We start from the raw sequence: 12,720 nt of genomic DNA on the forward strand, positions 1-12,720 counted from the left end.
GAGCACTTTAAGTGGTCATAAAAAAATGAGATACACTTCTGGTCTTCTGTCAAACATGACCGACCATAGGAAATGAATGGGAAATTGACAAAAACAACAATCTACAACTTCAAACTACAATTTGCAATCTACAAATTGGCCATGATGCAGAAAAAAGTGCTCAACAATGAAGGGGTGACACTCTAAAACATCAAGATCGTGATATTGACACTCACAATCAGACGCACACACGCACAAATAAACACACACCTATATGAACCACTGTGTCTGTAATAGAGCAATGTTGTGAGAATATGTGAAATCTATTCAATAATTCAGTCATAATGCAGGAAAAGCTCACAGCAGTGAAGGGGTGACACTAACTTTAATACTGAAATTAACACACACACACATACACACCTACAACAAAAAAAAATAAGTAAACGTGTCCATGAACAGCTGGGGAATTCACATGCCTCTCCATAGAGAACTGTACATTTCATCTAGTGGTTACAACATGGTTCTACGCTTTCTCTCCATACTCTTACCAGATGGCGCTAATCTGCCTTCAAAATTTTTTTTTGGAAGGCCTAGTCTCTATTTTAACCTAAAATACTGCTAAAAAAAATAAAATAAAAAATGTATATATAAAAAAAGTTTGTATTATTTTCAATGGCAAAAATGGACCATAAATATTGCATAAATATTAATAAGTAACATCAAATTGGCTCAAAATACAAAATTAAAAAGAAAAAATATAACTGAACAAAAATAAATTGCATTGGTTTTACTGGGATGGAAAAAGTTTCATTTTTAGGTGTCCGGTCACTTTTGACCGGGAAGATAACAAGTGTGACTCCGAAACGAAGGCTAGTGATTACACCATGATTCTACGGTTTTTCTCTATACTGTAACTAGATGGTGCTAATTTTCTTCAAAAAAATTTTTTTTCTGAAGGCCAAGACTCTATATTATACTAAAATACTGCATTCATAATTTTTTTTAAAAAATTATATATATTTAGAAAAATATATATACTTTTCCATGGCAAAAATAAACCATAAATATTGCATAAATATTAATAAATTCAATCAAACTGTCTCAAAATACTAAATTAAAAAGAATAAATATTATAGAACAAAAATAAATTGCATTGGTTTTACTGGGATGGAGAAAGTTTCATTTTTAGGTGTCCGGTCACTTTTGACCGGGAAGATAACAAGTGTGACTCCGAAACGAAGAGCACCTGAGGGCTAGACTACGAACGTCATGTTGAATTCTACCTGTTTAGCATGAACAACCTGTTATCGTTATAACTTACCTATATCCATTTGGTCCATTCGGCGTGGCGCGTTTTTTTTCCAGTTCACCTTATCGCACCGGGAAAAAAAACGAGTAAGTTACTGCAGGATGGATCAGGGTCAGTGCCGTGAAATCCTCAGTAACGTTAGCTGTGACACAACTGCGGGCACGCTCATCTTATCTGACGCGTTGAGCCTGGCCATCGGCCCCACTCGCCACAGCACAGACACTCTTTTTCAGTTGGCATAAGTTGGCATATTCCCCCACATTCCTACCCTATCTCACGACCAATTCGTACGAATTCATACGATTTGTCTAAACCCACGTGACGGTTATGTTTAGGGGCGGGGTCAGGGGTAGGTCATTCGTACGAATTCATACGAATTGGCCAATTCGTAAAATATGTACGATTTAGCAAAAATCGTACTAATTTGTACGACTGAGGTCGTATGAATTGTTACGAATTAGCCACCTCGTAAAATTCGTACGAATTCCCGTGAGATCGGGTTGCACATTCACACCACCAGTTCGTGTTGGCTCTCGTCCTCAGGCTGTTGAGCGATCGCAACATCCTCCTCCTCTCGGTCTATTTCTAAAGCACGCAGCTCCTCTTCTGAAAACTCTGGTTCAAATAGGTAACGTTATGGCTCTGGCTCTTGACTGTCTGAGAAGTCACCCTCTTCGTCTCTCACAAAATCAGCCATGTTCATCGCCAGTCATGTAACTTACTGTAAGGAAAATAGTCAGGTAGCTACTATTCAAGCCGGTATGTTTACGGAAGTGGTGCGATTTCATATGTTGCGTGACGTCTCTGCGCCCAAGTAGCAGTGATTCGTCTTAGCAGCAGTGCTTCGCCTGTGCTTCCCCCTAATATAGTCCCAAGTCAATATCTGCCTAGGAAATCGCCGAGTGTTAATCTGCGTCGCTATTTGTACTCGTTGTGAATACGCAGGCCACAAGAAGTAATTACGTGGGTTTGTTTATTTTTTTAACCACTTTTACTCAGGACATGCTAGCTGGCAACAAGGGAATCCATTCATTGTGCTAAGCTAAGCTAGCGCCGACCCTGTCAAACTAAAACAATGCATGCACTGAGACAAAAATGAATTTGCACACATATCTAAATGTAGGAAAGAATGTGAATAAGCCATATTTCAAAAAACGGTGGAGTTTTCCTTTAAGGGACAGTTCACTAAAATTCTTTCTTCTCCTGAACACAAAAGATTATATTTTGAAGAATGTCAGAAACCAAACAGTTGATTGGCTCGCTTTTGGAACCTTAATTTTTTAAAAGTGTATGTGCTTTGTTCTACTGGGGAAATTTAACTTGGCTCTTAATTTGTCCCGGTTTAACCCTGATAAGGCATGGTGAGCAGGACGGCCAAGGGACGTGAGAGAAAGTCGCAAGGCCGGTGGTGCGATTGCTAATGAGCAGCACATGTGAAGCACACCAGTCTCGCATCTCTCATTGAGGAGCGGAGCCATTAAGGGGGAGCAACGGAGTGGATGATCGAGAGAGGAACAGGCCTGCTTTTGTTTGTATTTTATATTTTATTTGGTAAGCCAGCAGTCGTTCGCGAGGGGCTGCTGGCCGGTATTTATGTTTTATTTTTTGGTAGCCAGCAGTTCCGTGAGGAACCTTTATTTTTAAAAAGTGTATGTGCTTTGTTCTACTGGGGAAATTTACAGTTTTTCTCAATTGATTTGGTACATTTCTCCAAACTCAGGTCACTGCTCTCAAAACATTTAACACCGTGATCTGTACACTTCATAATGGTCCTAAACAGATAGTAAATTCTCCTTTATTTCATACAAATTACAAATCAAAAGCAAAATTTTCTCAAAACACTGTACACAAAATTCCCTAATGTTATCACAGCAGTTCATACACCCAACTGAATCTTTAATATGTCAGGAAAAACATTTGCAACTTTTTCATTGGTCTTCACAAAGATCACAAACATTTTTGTACCATTTTCAAAACTCAACAAACAAAACTCTATGAATTGTAAAATAGTCAGTTGCACACCTTATGTCCTCAATTAACCCCAAATTGATATCTGACGAGTTAATAATCCCCTCAACACAGAAAAAGCCAATTTCCCAATTGTTCACACAGCTGTCTTAATTATAACAACTACAAAAGGGGAAGAGAAGAAGAACAAACATGAATGAGGAGAAAATACAATAAAAAGAAGGGAATGAGCAGTGGAAAAGGAAGAGGTGTAAGAGCGAGAGGTGGTGGACAAGGTAGAGGGAAAAGAAGAGGAAGAGGAGATGGAGAAGGAGCTGAGGATGTAGGAGAAAGAAGAGCTGAGGATGTATGAGAAAGAAAAAGAAGAGCTGAGGATGTCGGAGAAAGAAGAGCTGAGGATGTCGGAGAAAGAAGAGCTGAGGATGTAGGAGAAAGAGAAAGAAGAGCTGAGGATGTCGGAGAAAGAAGAGCTTAGGATGTCTGAGAAAGAAGAGCTGAGGATGTAGGAGAAAGAAAAAGAAGAGCTGAGGATGTAGGAGAAAGAAAAGCTGAGGATGTAGGAGAAAGAAAAAGAAGAGCTGAGGATGTCGTAGACAGAGAAAGAAGGGCTGAGGATGTAGGAAGAGGAGACGAGGGAGAAATGTGATCGGCCATCATGCTACAGTCAATGTCCCTGGACAACGAGGAGGCAACATCACTCTCTGTGCCACAATTTCTACAACTGGTGTTATGGCACACAATGCTCTCGTTTGACCATTCAACACAGCAAGGCTCCTACATTTTTAAAATCTCCTCAATGAAATCCTCTTTCTGCAGGGTGATCAGGAGCAAATGGTGTGGTGTGAATCAAATTGAGGAAATCTTACCAACAAGAATACAACTAAGTCTTCTTCAAGTGATGGAAGAGGCCTGTGGAGATATTGGGGCACAAACGTGTCTAGGATGGCTACTGCATTCAAGGCATTTTTCCCTGCGATGCATGACTCGCAGGAAAAAAAAAACATTTGCTGTGATGTTGATGAAATTCTCTGGCCAGATGTAGTTGAGAGGCATGGTAAATAAATTGATTCAATGAATGCATTTTTTTTAAACCTATGTATTTCTTTGCATAATTTATTTTACTTATTTATTTATTTATTTTGTGGGGTGACAACTCATTGTAATACACATGGACTCATCATTAAAGAACTTAATGAAAAACATGTATTTCCATTTATTTCTTTGTGTATCTTCAGCTGAATTTGTTATCAAATCAACAGAGAACACACTTTTAGTTTTGATGTTAATATTGATTTTTAATAAATGCATTACTAGAATAAAATGCTGTGTTTCATTGTGCAGCGAATACTTAGCTGTTTCGCCAACATAAGAGTGTGTTTAGTTTGCTGTGCTAACTGTTTTGAGAGCAGTTGCCTGAGTTTGGAGAAATGTACCAAATCGATTGAGAAAAACTGTAATTTGTCCCAGTGGTGCGATTGCTTAATTTGTCCCAGTGGTGCGATTGCCAGCAGTTCCGTGAGGAACTGTTTATTTCGAAATAAAGTTTTATTTTTTTATTGTCATCCGGTTCCTGCCTCCTTCTTCCCTGAACCTTGTTACAGCATAATTGAATGGATCAGGTCTTATGCTGCCCAAAGCTCTGATGATCCAGAGCTTAAAAGATTTGTTTCTTGTTTATGATTTAATTTCAGTCACGTAAAAAACGGAACTGATTGTTCCTGAGCTAAAATCCGTTTCAGCAGAATAGGCCATGAGAATTGTACAAACATTCCTTAAGCATCATAGCAGGTGTTTGTGTTTTCCAGAAATCTGTGAGTATGTTTGGCGGATTTAATTTGGGCAATGTTTTTGTTCAAAAGGATAAAGGGTGGATTACAACTCATCAATGACTAACACATGTTACACCAAATCCACAAACTGCAGTAGTCAAGTGTCAGCATGCCTTGTGAACAGGGTATCATCTACCTGTCTGTTTGTCTGTCAGTCTATCTATCTATCTATCTAGCAAACACTTACAGAGTAAACTATCATAATGAAAACATGACAAAGCCATTTGACTGTCTTGTTCATAAACACTGGTGTTATGACTTTTCATCTTGACGACACTGACACTTTCAATTACATGAATACTTGCTTTTGAGGAATGAGTTATCCATTTTGAGCAAGTGACACACTTTTGCAGGTTATCAACTAAGTTTTGCAGTTTGTACTAATTGTTTTGAGAACTGCATTAACTGTTGTGCAAATGTAAATAGTGATGTGAGAAATGCACCAAAGCGACGGAGAAAAACTGTAAAAAAAAAAAAAAAAAAAAGAAAAAGATTTAAAAAAAAATAAAATTTGCTTGACGGATTTTGACGACTAGTTTAACATTTTTATATGTGATGACTCAAGCAATGAAATGAGGACTACTGTATTAGTTTTATATGGAATGACTATTCAGCATTCACAAGTATAGTTATTTTTGACTGACATGACATAAGCAAATGATAATGTTATAAAACAGCACTGAGTTGTATGAAAGCAATTGATGCATGTCCAAAAGCATTTGCAATTTGTTGGAAGGAATGAGAAACTACTATGATGTGCACAAATGACTAAATGTTGTGGAGGTTGAACTAATAGATAGATAGATAAAACAGTAAATATAACTGTGAGGTAGTTCAAGGGGTAGTAAATAGGTCATAGTGGCTTAGCTGATTAAAAAGTTGAGAACCCATGTTAGTAAATTAAGCTTGTAATGATTAGTAATGATTTGTAATCATCTCATTATTTGTAATTATCCATTATTACTGGAGCATGAGTAAAATCCAAAAGCTATAAGCCAAAATCACTTTCAAAATATAGTTAACCTAGATTAGGGTTTGCTAAAGTGTACTGAATTGTACAGAAGAGAACAGCTATAACAAATAGTAAACAGCAATGTAGTAATTGTGCCTATAGTAACCTATGATTTTACCGAGTTAGGGATCAAATAGATAAGTCATGTTGCATCTTTAAAATAATTCATTTTAAATGTGTTTAAAAGGGGGACTGATTTATTCATAAAATGTTACTGCGGCTTTCATATTTGGATGTTTTTCTGTCAAATCACCCGGTTGTACCTTACAGCTCTGTTCCCAGATTTGTTTTGTGTAATCCTTTGCCTTGGGATTTATCCCTTTTCGGATTTTGTACATGTAGAATGTGCTTAACTCACTTTTACTTACTGATGTTTTCTTACTTAGGCCAATTACTTTAACACATGACCAGATTCATGTTCTGGGAGTCACAAAGGCTTGCTTGCAGAATGCCTAAATACTCACACTTATATATTGTGCAGAGTCTCTTTCTCTCATGTTTACTGTACATGATACCCATCATTTTCTAACCAAATGACAATAAGAGGGAAAAAATGTTGAAAATAACATTGGACAAATATTGAGAGAAGAGATTTAAAAGTTGATAGAGAACCACGTAATTGATAGCAGAGTTTGAAAGTGAGAAAAGAAACCAGAACAGTGGGGATGGAAAGAAGATAGTGGAAAATAAAGTGAGATAGAGTGATGAGGAAGGGAAAAAAAGAATGTGTGAAAAACACCATTCAGTACAGAATGTGTTACAGATTGTCTCACTTTTATACCTTATATTTATAGCGTGACTTTTGTGTTCGTATTTGTGAATTTTGTGTATCGTTGTGTATGTGTGCGTGGGAAGGAGGTTTGGAGAATGTTTGAGTTGTACTGTGTTTGGCAGATGTCCAATATTTACTCTGTCTCTGCAGTATATGTCTGACAGATACTAAGAACACACTGTCCTGGGAAAGGTGTTTTTTTTTCCACATCTCTCTCTCTCTCTCTCACACACACACACACACACACACACACACACACACACACACACACACACACACACACACTTCTTTTCTTTCTCTGCGTTTGAGATGTGCAGGGAGCTGAATCAAGCCTTTGTTCTTAGTCTAAGACACTAAAGAGTATTATCTATATTTGTGTATTTTCTCTCTGTGTTTCTCATTTGCAAAAGCTCTAACCAGAAGGTAAACTACTTTGGAATAGTAAAATCAAATTTCAACAACAATACTCCTACAACCCTCTACATTTCATGGTTGATCCATTTGATTTGCTCTTTTTTCCATAAGGTTCAATGAGCACTTATTTAGCTAATATCATAATTCTTTGAAGCTGCTTATACTGTTTTGGAGCTTTGCATGCAATTTTTTTAACATTATTTTTTTCCTTCTTTTTTTTTTCAAAAATATGTTTACTGTCTCACTCAGATGACACTCTGAGTGAGACAGCGCGAGAACTGAGACGAGGACGTTCTCCTTCGACTTGTTACCGGTTGCTCACCGCTTAGGAGTTTTACCACCCCCTATAAGATGATTTGCTGAGCTGGAAGCGCAAAACTTTCTGTTTACAAGCAGAGGAAGATGCGCGCTGTACATACGCTTTTCAATTAGCGTATTTTCCGCACTATAAGGTGCACTTAAAAGCCTTTAATCTTCTCAATAAACGACAGTGTTCCTTACAATCCGGAGCGCCTTATATATGGATCATCATCTTATACGGTAGGTGGCGGTAAAACTACTAAGCGGTGAGCAGACGGTAGCAAGAAGTAGACGAATGAGAACGTCCTCGTCTCAGTTCTCGCGCATGCGCCCATAAGGAAGTAATAGAATAGTTGAATAAAGTCATTATTTATGTTTTTTTCGCACAAAAAGTAGTCTCGTCGCTTGATAAACTTATAATTGAGCCGCTGTAGGCACATGGAATATTTAAACCTTTTCTTTAATGACTTTATGGGCCGTCAAGAGCCAGTCCCATAGGCATTCTATGTAGGACTGATCTAGCTCTCAGATTCAATCAAAAATATCTTTATTTGTGTTCCGAAGATGAACGAAGATCTTACGGGGTTGGAAAAGCATGGGGGTGAGTAATTAATGACTTAATTTTCATTTTTGGGTGAACTAACCCTTTAATTTAATTTTTCTATTTCAATGACCTTAAATTTTTAAGGCAGCCAAGTTACTTCATTTTTTAAGTTCAACCAACAATATTTTTTTTACAGTGTAATGAAAGCTTTTTTTTTTTTTTTTTTTTTTACATATTAAAAAGTGCATCATGGGGTCCATCATATTGACGTCACATTATCAGCAGAATACTTGCTTTATAATTTCGGAACAATGTTGTAAAGTAAAACAAAGCTCTCTTCATCAAATATATAGAACAGCAAAATAAGATCATTACAATATATTCAATCCAAGGTCATCTAAGCACCGTTTCTCACACAATAGACTGTTAGTGTCTACTTTAGAACACATTGTGTTTTATTAACAGAAAGATTATGCCTCAAGGCAAACCAAAATCATTTACTTTTGCAAATAATATCACTGTATTATTGAAAATACATCATAATAAATGACTGGTTATATGCTTGCTTAAAATGGGTGAGTTTTAGCTAATGGTCAATTTATTATTGCAGATTTGTATCTCCCCAGCACTTGGATGCCATTTTATAAATATTATAGTATGATGAGAAAAAATATGTCTAAAACTATATGTAAATAGCTTCCAAATTTCTCAATAAAAAACTAAATCCTGTAACCAGCCAAAAATCCTGATGGGGTCAAGTAAGATGTCATTCAAGTATTCTGAAACCATTCTTCTCAACCAAAGTGTCACCATTTTTTTTTTTTTTTTTGTAAAACAAGACAAAGCTTATTTTTAAAGGGCTCTATATGAATCAATGTTCATACACTTCATCAGGAAGAAAAGTTTGGGAAAAGGTGCACATTCTAAAAAGGGTGTTTCAGGATAACAAGATCCTTTGACACCTAATACTGTGGATCATCAACCAGTTGATTATAAATGGATGTAATATTTCATCATCATTCATCTTCATACACTGTGTGTCTATGTTTTTAGATTTGACATAGAGTTTTTGACATTGACATTTGATTTGTGTAGAGCCCCTTGTAATGAGAACCTGTTTCCGAATCCACAAGAAAGGGTTGACAGAAATTTAGAAGGTCAGTTATCAATCCGTTGTTATACTTTTTACTGTAAGCCAGATGAGGAACACTGCAGTTGATGTTTTACTGTAATGTGTATTGTTTTCTTCTCTAAATAGTTTTGTTTTCATTCAAAGAAGTCTATGTTGTAATTTCATTGTATTACATCAATACTGTACATTTCAGTTTTTTTCAATGATTCATCTGTCTGTGGTATTCTCTGGAATACTAAAATTTTCTTTAAAATATGAATGCAAAGTGAAATACTTGAATAATGACACCAAGGTTCTGAAATTAGTGCCAAAGTACAAAATGAGTTAACATTAAAGCAGTGTCAGCCATGGCCTTCATGCTTGTTCAGTCAGGGCTGCTCAAAGCGTCCTGAACTCTCCTGGATATCTGGGATAGCCAGGTTGAGGAATGGTTTTGATCTTGAACCCATTTAAATGGCCTTAAGAGTGGATTGACCCCTGCCCCTTGAGTAGTTCTAGTTACACTCTGCTGCTAAGGCATTGAACGATGCTAAATAATGGCAACAGACACTTTGCCGAGTTTTGTCAGATTAGTGTGTTATCCCTGTCTGTGTTGGTTGGGGCTTGTTTTTGTGAATGTTTAATTGCCGTTTGTGGGGTTGTGGAATGTCTAAGGATTGACACCTGGTGATTGTCCACGTTGTGAATTGGCCTTTACTATGGGTGGGTATTAAATGTAACTAAATGAGCCAATGCACATTGGCATGCGATAATTGCACCAGCTGCTTTTCATCGTGGCACGAACAGATAATAAGCGGCAGGTGCATCGCATCCTTGTTTTTCTGCTGAGGATCCAGACTTGTAATTAATTAATTAATAATTCATTACATTTGTAAAGCGCTTTTCTCGGCACTCACAGCGCTTTACATAGAAGGGGGGATCTCCTCAACCACCACCAATGTGCAGCATCCACCTGGATGATGCGACGGCTGCCATAGTGCACCAGAACGCTCACCACACACCAGCTTACTGGCGGAGAGGAGACAGTGATGAAGCCAATTGGTGTATATGGGGATGATTAGGAGGCCATGATGGACAGAGGCCACTGGGCAAATTTGGCCAGGATGCCGGGGTTACACCCCTACTCTTTCGAAAGACAGATTTTTAATGGATTTTTAATGACCACAGAGAGTCAGGACCTCGGTTTAACGTCTCATCCGAAGGACGGTGCTCTTTGACAGCATAGTGTCCCCATCACTATACTGGGGCATTAGGACCCACACAGACCACAGGGTGAGCACCCCCTGCTGGCCTCACTAACACCTCTTCCAGCAGCAACCTGGCTTTTCTCAGAAGGTCTCCCATCCAGGTACTAACCAGGCTCAGCCCTGCTTAGCTTCAGTGGGCAACCAGTCTTGGGCTACAGGGTGATATGGCTGCAGGGTGACTTGTGACTCGGAGGCTCAGCAAATGTACACTGTCAGAAAAAAAGGTACGAAAGCTGACAAATATGTCACATATTTGTCAGACAACAAATATGTACCATCAAGGTACCGATATGCACCCTTTAGGTCCAAAAGTGTACCTTTTGAAAAGGTACCGCCCCAGTGACAGCTTTCGTACCTTTTTTTCTGAGAGTGTAGAGAGGGGATATATGTCTCCATTCCCTCCTTGGGGAACATGGGTTACCATACGTAACCGAGACATTCCCCTTCGTCAGCTCACTATTAAGTATGTCAGAAGTTATTCTGATGAATGGGGATATCTATCAAAACGCCATTGCTGCTGGCCCTTCCAGCACTCCGCTTGAGCCTCCTGGCCTGACCGCAGTGTTGGGCACAAAGTAGGAGCTATACGCAGAGAAGGTCATACACTGCTGTTCTGTAAGACCCACTCAGTGTGACTTATTGGATAACATTGGAAAAACATACCCTTGAGGAAGGGGGCACTGTGGAAGCCACATCCTACCCGGGAAGGGAGGCACTGTGACTGTACACATATGGACTAGCTAATTAGGGTAGTAAAACAAATGGCTGTCTCTGGGGTGGTTCCAGCCTAGTTATAGGGGGGAAAGAACAACCGCAGCGACGACAGTGCGGGCTCTGTCGAGGGAAAGACACAGGCTCAACCGCAGAGGAGCTGATTTCGGAGGAAAACACATATGGGGTTGCCGCAGGTGCCGCTACATATGGACACCCAGCCTAGCACAGGTTCCACATTGCATAAGAGTGTAGGCCTGGCGTCAGCAAATAGATGCATGTATCCAGGCCAGCAGGGCATGAGTGGCATTGCAAGCCGACACTAAGAACAAGTCGTTTGGCCACTGGGGGCTAGTATACTTGAAGATACCAACTCTACACTTCTTTCAATGTATCATCATGGCCATCATGACCGTCAGCCAGAAGTCAGACATTGGCCGCATCCAGACACACATGATCTGAATGACATCTTGATTGAAAAAGACACAGGGTCAGATTGGGTTTGCTCTTTCAGAAGTGCTCTCTATGGTGCTCAGTATGAAAAATGGATTGTGAGGATTATGTCTTTGGATTGCTGTGACCTTACCACTGATATTTCATGCAAATAGACTCACAGTGTCTATTGAGTCACAGATTCAAATTGTGTATGCATGTCAGAATAATGCAACCATGATAAAATAAATAAGAAATGTAGTGTTTTTTTCTGTTTTTATATTTAAAACTGTGTTTGTGTCAGTCTCCAAACTAACTACATTTAAAATACTAGCACTCAGTAGAAATGGAAATGAGAGGAAAATAAGTGGCTTTTGTTTGGGTTAGACTATTTTTTTTCTAGTGGAAGGAAGGCTTTTGGACATTTTACTCATGGAAGTTGCTCTAATACATTTGTTTTTAGTTTAATATTTTTATTGTGTGGTAACCGTTTTATAAAAGCAATAAGGTACTCGAGACAAGTGCTGTATTGTGAATAAGTAACGGCTGAAGGGCATCGTTAGGCACGTCGCAAAGCAGAGCTGTAATTCACGATACAGCACAGCCTCTCGTACCTTATTGCTTACATGTGTAGGTGTGAGTGAATGAGTTTAAGCAGGTGTGGTTGTGCGCATGTGTGTGTGTGTGTGTGTGCATAAGACAAAGTTGTTGGGAAATTAACATACATGCAAATACACAAGTGACTTAATGTACACAGCAGAAAAACAACAATAACAAAAATAACCTTAAATACATCGGGACATAGGGAGGAGGAACACGACACAATTATTGTTCAGAAAAAGTCATGGGGTAAAGTCCTTATCCCAATATCCCAATAAAAACTGTCCATCAATGTATAACTTATGCACTGTAATGATTGCCTTTTTTCCTTCGTTTATTTTCTGTTTTTGGATTGGGAAAAGCTGTTTTGATTGTTCAAGAAAGACCTTGTGCCTTTACAGTTTTTCTCAATTGCTTTGGCACATTTTTCGAAACAGTCTTAACATTCTCTAAACTGTGAGTGCAAGTATC

The sequence above is a fragment of the Pimephales promelas genome, chromosome 1 (assembly GCF_988280905.1).
Source record: "Pimephales promelas chromosome 1, fPimPro1.hap1.1, whole genome shotgun sequence".
In the NCBI taxonomy this organism is placed as follows: domain Eukaryota; kingdom Metazoa; phylum Chordata; class Actinopteri; order Cypriniformes; family Leuciscidae; genus Pimephales; species Pimephales promelas.